The 10263-nt window shown below is 41.1% G+C and overlaps 1 long non-coding RNA gene across 5 annotated transcripts in view; it reads left to right on the top strand.

The window, feature by feature from the left end:
* The first annotated feature begins 7043 nt into the window (after window positions 1–7043).
* Window positions 7044–10263, top strand: part of LOC110342074 — a 113532-nt gene continuing 110312 nt past the window's right edge. For 4 of the 5 annotated variants that reach the window (XR_005877865.1, XR_005877862.1, XR_005877864.1 and 1 more), the window contains exon 1: window positions 7044–7165. This is a non-coding gene — a long non-coding RNA (uncharacterized LOC110342074). The remainder of the gene's footprint in view (window positions 7166–10263) is intronic. The other variant, XR_002384065.2, reaches the window with a different exon arrangement.

Here is a 10263-nt window from a genome sequence, read left to right as displayed (position 1 = left end):
TTAAATTCTCCAACCTGGAGTTTTTTTTTAGCTTCACTTTTGTGTGACACTAGCTGGAAACAAATGGCTTTCTAAGTGTGTGCAACAATAGAATGATATAATTGTATAGGTTTTTTCAACATCTGACTACTATGCAAACATTTGAGACACTCAACTGGCATATTTTGTCTTCAGTGGCAGCATGGAATGGCATGACTTGGCTCACCCAACCAATCACTCACTTGGAGGTCACCTCCTCCTGCAGTAGTGAACAACACTCAGTTCTGATAAGGAAATAATAAGCCATCTTATCTGTTATACTTTTCAAAAGACCTGATTTCTGAGCTGTAGTCCCTAGGTTTGGATTTTCTCCTACAGCTTGAATATTCCATGTTCAGCACCCAAAGCTTGTCTCCAGGCACAGGCTGATTTTCCAGCTACCCAAGTCTATTGATTTCACCAAGTGTCCAGACCAGCCTGTCTGGTTCTTTGATGCTATCTCCTTGGGAAGCAGAAAATGAGGTGAGGTACATGTCACACAGCAGGTCACCTGTGGCCACCACACATGTAACAGTAGCTCATCACAGCTTCACATATTCCCTCCTCTGTGAATTACGTGTGACCAGTATGCCATTGCACACTTGTAAACCCTGAGAAAGAGACAGAACTCAAGATGGGTGATAGTGACCAATGCATCTCAGCCTTGGTATTCACACATTCACTGAGTGCCAGGTTACCGCCTTGGCCTCAGGCGGAAAAGAAAATAGCAAGAAGCAGCATTGTAATTGTTCTCAGCACTGGTATAGTTGTTCCCAGCATGTCACAGAGGATACCAGGGCCAAGCACAAATTTTTGAATGGGACTTGCTGGGTCTGCTCAGTCTTTTACTGGTTTTCAATGAATTCTGCATCCCTCCTTTGGGGCATCAGTTTTGTGTTCTATGAGTGGATATTTCTGTGTGGGCTCTCACACAAAGTTGGTAGGTGGGACATTCACTTTCTGTGTGAGAGACAGTATTGTTCAGGAGAGGAATGTCATACTGCCCTTTCCTAGCAAAGAGTTCTGAGGAGATCTACTCTGCCCTTCAGCTAGCTGTGTCTAAAGTGGGTAAATGGGTTCCTTACAGTACTTTGGCAGGGATGAAATTAAGTCAATACACGTAAAATACCTAGAATAGTGCCTGTCAGTGGTGTGTGTGTGTGTGTGTGTGTGTGTGTGTGTGTGTGTGTGTATTACATGCATGTGTATGCAGGTACATTCACTCACACATATTTGTGTGGATATCACAGGTCATCACTAGTGAATCCCTCTATTATTGTCCACCTTAGTTTTTGCCACAGGGTACATACAGATTTTTATGTTTTTTAGGTTTTTATGTGGGTGCAGGGCATAAATACTTAAGTCTTTGTCATAGTTACCTACAGTTCTCAACTTAACACAGCATAGACTCCCATGAGTAAGACTGGAGGGATGCCTAAATCATATTGGCTTCTGCATGTCTGTGGAGACATTGACTGGATTGCTAATTGATGCATGAAGCCATCCCAGTTACCATCCCTGAATAGGAGGTCCTGAATTGAGTAGTAAATCAGGTTACGAATGAGCAAGTTATTTGTGTGAACCAACAAGCTGCATCCCTTTATGGATTTTCCTCTTGCCTTGAGTCCCTCAATGAATGAATGTGACCTTGAAGCGTATGTCAAATAAACCTTTTATTTCCCAACTTGCTTTGTTCAGTGTTTATTGGCATCAGGAAGAAAACTGTAACAGTCCTCATGCTTCTTCATCAAGCACTTCATTTACCAAGCCATCTCAACAGCCTAGATTATTAGTCTTAACATCATAGCCTTTTGACGTATATAGTTTTTTTTTCAGGCCTTTATCACATGCAAGGTAGGGTAACTTTCTGAGGGCTGTCAAGGGAAAACTTCACAGTGCATGTTAAACAGTTAGGACTGCAAGATATGAATTGAAAGGAATCCTGATGGACTGGAAGGTCATGGACAGCTGTAGGGGCATATTACTGGTGGAGCAAAACTTTCTGTCTGCTGAGTGGTGTTTCACTAACTAGAGTTAAAACCCACCCCTCATACTGGAATTTGAATCGGGGCACCAACTTTCTTAATGAGTTCACTCCAAGGAATGACCTCTAGGCCTATGAGAAAGACCCTTTCAGATTTTGAAACCTGCAGGGCACAGAGAAGATTACCTATCAGGAGGGAGAAAATAATTTTATAAATCTTTTCAGTAAATGGTCTAAGAAAAGGGACACAGCCTCAAAGTATTCCACAGAGGAGAAGCAGAAGGGTCATTGCCAAACTCTTTTTATGAGGCTTCAATAACCTTGATACCTAAGCCACACAAAGACAGAACTAAGAAAGAGAACTATAGACCAACATCCCTCATGAATATTGATGCAAAAATACTCAATAAGACACTGGAAAACTGAATCCAAAAACATCAGAAAAATCGTGGGCTTCAACGCAGGGATGCAGGGATGGTTCAACATGCAACTGTCCATCAATGTAATCCAAAATATAAACAAGCTGAGTAAGAAAAATCATATGATCCTCTCACTAGATTCTGAAAAAGCCTTTGACAAAATCCAGCACCCCTTCATGATAAAGGTCTTGGAGTGATCAGGCATAACAGGACCATACCTAAACATAATAAAAGCACTAACAGTAAACCAACAGCCAACATCAAACTAAATGGAGAGAAACTCAACACTATTCCTCTAAATTCAAGGACAAAACAAAGCTGTCCACTCTCTCCATACCTCTTCAATATTGTACTTGAAGTTCTAGCTAGAGCAATAAGACAACAAAGGGAGATCAAGGGGATACAAATTTGAAAAGAAGAAGTCAAACGTTTACTATTTACAGATGATATGATAGTTTACATAAGTGACCAGAAAAACTCTACCAGGGAACTCCTACAGGTGATAAACACATTCAGCAAAGTGGCAGGAAACAAGATTAACTCAAAAAAATCAGTAGCCCTACTATATACAGAACATAAATGGGTTGAGAAGAAATCAGAGAAACATCACCCTTTATAATTGCCACAAACAACATAAAATACCTTGGGGTAAAACTAAACAAGTGAAATACCTATATAGCAAGAACTTTGAGTGGTTGAAAAAGAAAATAAAGAAGATACCAGAAACTAGAAAGATCTCTCATGTTCTTGGATATATAGGATCAACATAGTAAAAATGGCAGTCTTGCCAAAAGCAATCTATAAATTCAACTCAGTCCCCATCAAAATCCCAGCACAATTCTTCACAGATTGTGAAAGAACAATAATCAACTTTATATGGAAAAACAAAAGACCCAGTATAGCCAAAACCACCCTGTACAATAAAGGAACATCTAGAAGCATCACCATCCCTGACTTCATGCTCTATAGGACTATAGTCCTGAAAACAGCTTGGTATTGGCACAGGTAGACAAATGGAATTGAATTGAAAACCCTGATATAGATCCACACACCTACGAATACCTGATTTTTGACAAAGAAACTAAAACTGTACAATGGACAAAAGAAAGCATCTTCAACAAATGGTGCTGGCATAACTGGATACAGACATGTACAAGATTGCAGATAGATCCATGTCTATTGCCATGCACAAAACTTAAGTCCAAATGGATAAAAGGCCTCAACATAAATCCAGTCACACTGAACCTCTTAAAAGAGAAAATAGGGGATACCCTGGAATGAATTGGCACAGGCTACCACTTCCTGAACATAACATCAGTAGCACAGACACTGATATTGACAATTAGTAAATAGGACCTCCTGAAACTGAGAAGCATCTGTAAGGCAAAGGACACAGTCAACAAGACAAAACAGCAGCCCACAGAATGGGAAAAGATCTTCACCAACCCCAAAATATACAAACAACACAAGAAGCGAGTCAGCAAAACATGAAATAATCCATTTAAAAAGTGGGATACAGAACTAAATAGAGAATTCTCAATAGAGTAATCTAAAATGGTTGAAAAACACATAAGTGTTCAATTTCCTTAGTCATCAGGGAAATGCAAATCAAAACAACTCTGAGATACCATCTCATTCCTGTCTGAATGGCTAAAATCAAAAACACCATAGTTTATGCTGGAGAGGATGTGGAGAATGGGGAATACTCCTTTAATGCTGGTTGGAGTGCAAACTTGTACAGCCAGTTTGGAGATCAGTATGGTGGTTGCTCAGGAAAACAGGACTCAGTCTACCACAAGACCCAGCAATTCCACTCTTCGGAATACACCCAAAAGATGCCCATTCATACAACAAGGACATGTTCATCCATGTTTATAGCAGCGTTATTTGTAATAGTGAGAACCTAGAAGCAACCTAGATGCTCCTCTACTGTAGAATGAATGGAGATAATGTGGTACATTTACACAGTGGAATACTACTCAGAGGAAAAAAACTATGGAATCTTGAAATGTGCAGGCAAATAGATGAAACTAGAAGAAACCATCCTGAGTGAGGTAACCCAGTCATAAAAAGACAAACATGGTATGTACTCACTCATATATGGATTTTAGACATAGACCAAAGGATTACAATCCTACAATCCACACAGCCAGAGAAACTAGGAAACAGAAGGACCTTAAGAGAGACAGACATACATGGTCCCCCAGAGAAAGGGAAAGGGATAATATCTCCTGAGCTAATTGGGAGCATGGGGGTATGGGAGAAGGAGTTAGGAGAAAAAGAAGAGGTGGGGAAAGGAGGACAGGAGAGAGAAGGAAGATGGAGTTGGGGGAAGAATAGAGGAGAGCAAGAAAAGAGATGCCATAATAGAGGGAGCCATTATAGGTCAATGAGAAATCTGGCAGGAGGGAAATGTTCAGAGATCTACAAGGTTGACCCCAACTAACAATCTCAGCAAGAGTCGAGAGGCTACCTTAAATGCCCTTCTCCGATAATGAGATTTTTGACTACCTTATATGCCATCTTAGAACCTTCATCCTGTAGCTGGTGGAATCATAAGCAGACACCCACAGGTAAACACTGAGGTGAACTCCTGGAATCCAATTGCAGAGAGGGAGGAGTGAAGAGCAAAGGGGTCAAGACCAGGCTGGAGAAACCCACAGAACCAGTTGACCTGAACAAGGGGGAGCTTATGGACCCCAGACTGACAGCTGGGAAACCATCACAGGGCTTTTACAGACCCCCTGAACAAGGATGTCAGTTTGGAGGCCTGGACAATATATAGGGCCTCTGGTAGTGGATCAGTATTTATCCTTAGTAAATGATGCACTTTGGGAGCCCACTCCACCTAGAGGGATACTCTCTCAGCTATACACACAAGGGAGGGTCTAGGCCCTGCCCCAAATAATATGACAGACTTTGAAGATTCCCCATTGGAAGGCCTTAACCTCCCTGAGGAGCAGAAAGGGGATGGAATAGGGGGTCAGTAGAGGGCAGGATAGAAGGGAAGGGAGAGAAAACTGGGAATGACATGTAAAACAAGCTTGTTTCTAATTTAAATTTTAAAAAAAGGAAAAAGGAAAAAGAAAATGGACAGCACTGGAGACAAGCACAAAAAAGTAACCTTGAGAAAGTGTGGTCAAGCTGTCATGTACATGCTTGGTATTAAATGAAGCTGAATTCTGTTCAACTTCACAGGTTGGCTGGGAAACACCAAAGTATGCCAAAGTATGTTACCAATTATTAGAATTAGCACAGATTTTTACTTTGCTGAAAGATATAGAAAAATGTTGGCTTCATCCTAAATCAGGGTTTCATCTACAGTACATGCTGGATGAAAACATGGTTTTACATTTACCAAAAGAAGGCTGGCTAGTCAGGCATGGTGACTCACACCTGTGATCCCACCATTCCAGAGACAGAGGCAGGAGAATTGTGAATTCAAGATCAACCTTGGCTGCATAGTGAGATTCTGTGTCACAAATGAAGCACTGAGGATGTAACTCATTAGTGGAGCATTTGTCTTGCATGTACAAAGCTCCAGGCATAAGCCCATATGCTTGATTACTTTTTGTAAGTATCATAAAGAAGTTGAATCATTGTGGTGATTCAAAGCCCCTGAAAAAATCAGAAGAGGTTAGGTAACGCTGCAGAAACCAACACAACCAAAATGTCGACAGTTTACTGTAGCAAATGCTTACCCTTTGTCCTTCAAAGTCTTCAGCAGGTTTTGGGGATTTTTCAGTCAGCCCCTTTCATTTTAAGCATTTACCATTTTCACTCACCTATCCACTGTAATGGGAAATGGTATGCAGAGAATTATGTACAAACAATTGTATCCAGAAGAGGTGTTTATATAGCCTTATCTGTTGGGATGAAGGAAGAGGCAGGATAGTTCATCCAGGGAAGTAAACACACTAAAAATGCTGGTGAGGAATATCTTTTCCCCTTAAGCTGTGTTTGGTAAGGACTTGGGCAGAAATACATCAGCAAGACATGAGTGATGTTCCATGATTGTTGTCTTGGGTGGTGAAACCAAGAGAAATGAATGGGAAAGGAAAACAATAGATCTAAACTCTGCTTATAGACAAAAGTGTTTGGCACTTAAGTTACAGCCATAGAATTAGGTCCTTCAGAGACAGTCCTGCTCGCTCAGAATTCTTAGCATGGAAGTAAAGCAAGTGCCACTGTTGACCCTGCCCCAAACCATGCTCACCCCACCTGGAGGGTTCGGAGACCTGAAGACCAGGAGCCAGATATTAGCAGGAGTATTTCTAACATTATTTATCCTTCTTCACACTGACCATAAACCTAACTATGTCGGCTTTTTGTTGTATATGCTTGATATTTAAGAAAATTGTATTCAATTTACCTTCACTGGTTGGCTGAGAAACACCAAAGTAAGTTGTAAATTATTAGGATTGGATCATAAAGCCAGCCTTGGCCTCTGTCCTATTTAAATATAATGAGTTACTAATGTGCAAATCTGTTACTTCTTAGTGACAACTATAGCACTGAGACATGTTTTCATTTGTTCCATTGTTGATGGGGAACAAAGATAAGCTTTGAAGAGTGTGTTCCCTAAATGAGATCACAGAGGAGGCCAGAGGCTGGCACTTAGAATGCACAATTCCTGAAACTGGGAGGAAGGAAGATTAAGTTACTGACTTTGGTGAACAGCATGGAAGCTGGATCATGGAAGATTCTATAGTCGTGAGTACAGGGTCTGGCTATTGATGGCAAGGTAGGATTTTTTTTACACAGATGCCCAAGACCACATTGGCCTACCAGCAAACCACATTTCTCTCAAGTCTCTGATCTAATATTTAATTTACTTTTATCTCCAAGAACTAATGAAGCTATAATCTGAGCAGGCTTCATTCTTATGTTTTGCTATTAGGAGCTGCAGATAGAAGTTTGGGCCACAACCCAAATAGCTGTACTTGTTTCTGTGTGATGTGCACTTACTACAGAGCATTTTTTCTCACATCTACTTTTTCAATGATATGTTGTTTAGATGCTGAGTCATAATTTTCTATAAGTCACATACAATACCTAAGAAGCTCCAAAACAAAGAGCATAATATTTCTGAGCATTCTAAATATCTTCTTCATTAGGAAGGAAGATGGAAAATAGAGGAAAAAGCTTTGGTCAGTCATTGGCATTACAAGGAGTGGACAGGTGAAGGTAATCATACTGTTGATGGGGTCAGGCATGAACAGGTAAAGGGAGTCACACTGTTGGTGGGAACAGGTATGGATCGATGAAAATACTCACCCTGTTGATAGTGAGTGGTGTGCATAGGTAAAGATGGTCACACTGTTGGTAGGGAGAAGTATGGACAGGTAAACGTGGTCGCACTGCTGGTGGGAACAGGTGAAGGTGGTCACACTGTGAGTAGGGGAAAATGTGAAGGGGAAAGTAGTCTATGGGTTATTCATAGGGAGAGGTGTGGGCAGATGGAGGAACTCGACACGCTGATAGCAGAGAGCTGTGTGGATGGGGAAAGGTAGTCTTCAGGCTGTTCCCGTGAGAGGTATGGGCAGGTAAGATGCATCCAGATAGGAGGAGAGCTCACAGCTGTGTGAGAACAAGAAGCATGCCATCAGAAATTAGACCTGTGGAAAGTGGATTTGTTGTTTTCATTTTCCATAATCTAGAGCTCCAGAAAATAAATGATACTGGAACATTCCAAATGGAGCAGAGGTGACATGTTTCTCAAGGCAGGCATGTCAGTAGATGAGATGAGCACAGCAGGGTGAGACTGTGGGAGGCGTTGGCAACACTGACTGACTGAAGTCCCATGTGGAGTGACCCCTCATAGTGTGTTTACTGTGTACTGAAGCTGTCTTCCACATTCAGTCATGTCACAACTGGTGTTGCTGCTATGTAGCCCTAAGAATCACAGCCATATTGTAGGAAATTGATGATATATTTGCATAAACACAAAAGGCCAATTAAATATGTGGCTTTAGGGTAAAAATATTAAAACTGATTTGTAGAGAATAAAGAATTTCACTTTAATGTTTAAAAAGTCCAAGAGTTGGGTGGGTTTGGGGGAACCTGTGACATACTGGAAGACTGTGGAGCTTTGCTGGTTGTTAGCATGCTTAATTCAGAAGTGTGGACATCCATTCACAGCCCATGGGTGCAGGAGCTCATTGCCCAAGACAAATGTGTTGATAGGAACTTCGGTAAGCAGAAAGCTTTCTAAGAACTGACACTGAAATGTCCAGTGAAGACTGTAGAAAGAGTTAGCAGCACTTACACATTTGTCCACCAGATATCTTCAAGAGGTCTGCTAGAAGAAGGGGAATTAAACAATTATGATTATGACTCTGTTAAATGATGAGATTGATGTGTATTCAGTTACACCGAAACATAATATTTTGTTTAAAAAATATCTCAGAAGAGCATTCTGTATAAAGTCCATATATTATTCATATTATACCTCTCATGAATGCAAGGGAAAAATTCAGGAAAAATATATATGGGGTGTGTGGGGTGTGGGGTGGGGGTGTGTGCATGATATAGATACAGATTGAGCTTTTTAGTGCATTAATATTTTGTGTATGTTTGCACAAGTAAACAGTGTTTCTGTTTTCAATGTTACTTTCCTGTTTATCTATATCAAAATAACAAACACATATTACCAGTCTGAGTGAATGTTAATAAAAGGAAACAGAGCATTGACAGAAAACTCACCAGGGCACTGAATCCCTGAAAGTCATTTCAGGAAGAAGAGAGGTTTGCTTTCCCTGGGATGCAGAACAGCTATCTTTCTGCTTCTGCCATCTCAGAGATCTGTCCTAGTGTCTCCTACTCAGTGTCTGGGGTTCTTGACTCTGACAGTGTAGCATTCTCTGGTGACAGTTGTCTGTAAAATACATGAGGTCTCAATACCTGCTGACATTTGAAGGTCATGACCTTGTATAAAATTGGCTTAAGTTCATACTTTTTTTCCATTCTGATTTGAGCCTTGGGGTTTATTCTCCAGACCAGCGTTTGTGGGAAAAACTATCGCCATTTGTGAACACAGTTAATTAGAATAACATTTGCTTTTAAATATGCAATATTTGGCATGATTATCAAGCCTAAAGGTTATGTTGTTCCTACAAATAAGCTGGGCTCTGTGGATGTCTGTTGTCTCCCCAGCCTGTGCTGGCTAAATATAGAACTCTGAGACAGATAGGAAGTAACTGGCTAAGGTACTAATACTCATTACCATGAAGAAGCTCGAGTCTTCCTTGGCATTATTGACACATGGATTTCCTCTGTAGATGACTGACTTGTTGCTCAAAAAATTTCTTGGAACTCGCAGGCAGCAAAGGCAGTTTCCAAACGCACACTGGGAGCTATATCCGGTCAAGATAACTCATTCGAGTAGAGCCAGTCCAATTGGTTTGAGTAAGGACTGTTTGATTCCTGTCAGGGGCTGGCAGGTAGTCTCAAGTGGCTGGCAGGCTGAGCCAATTAGAAGCAACATTCTGCACAGACAGTGCAATCCCTGCCCTGCTCAGCACACCGCTCAGGCTGCCTCCCCGAGCTGCTCAAAGCAACTGGTCTATGCTTAGAATAACTTTGCTTTTTAAGGACCTTCAAGAGAAATGAGCAACTTGCTGAGGCATGGTGACCATGCATCCCAGAGACAGTGTGTGGGATGCTATTGATTTGTTCTTCAATGTCATTGTCTGATTTGGAGAATATAAAAAGAATCCTATGTGTCTGATGAAAGGAAAGGGGGGGCGGAGAGCAGGGAAGGGGCTATTCTTCCAACTCAGACTGGATTTTAAGTTAATTTTCCCCTTGAAGAACTAATCTGTATCGACAATTTCAGTCAGA

This window comes from Mesocricetus auratus, unplaced genomic scaffold (assembly GCF_017639785.1).
Source record: "Mesocricetus auratus isolate SY011 unplaced genomic scaffold, BCM_Maur_2.0 Super-Scaffold_100006, whole genome shotgun sequence".
NCBI lineage: Eukaryota > Metazoa > Chordata > Mammalia > Rodentia > Cricetidae > Mesocricetus > Mesocricetus auratus.
This window is presented reverse-complemented; position numbering and strand designations above follow the sequence as displayed.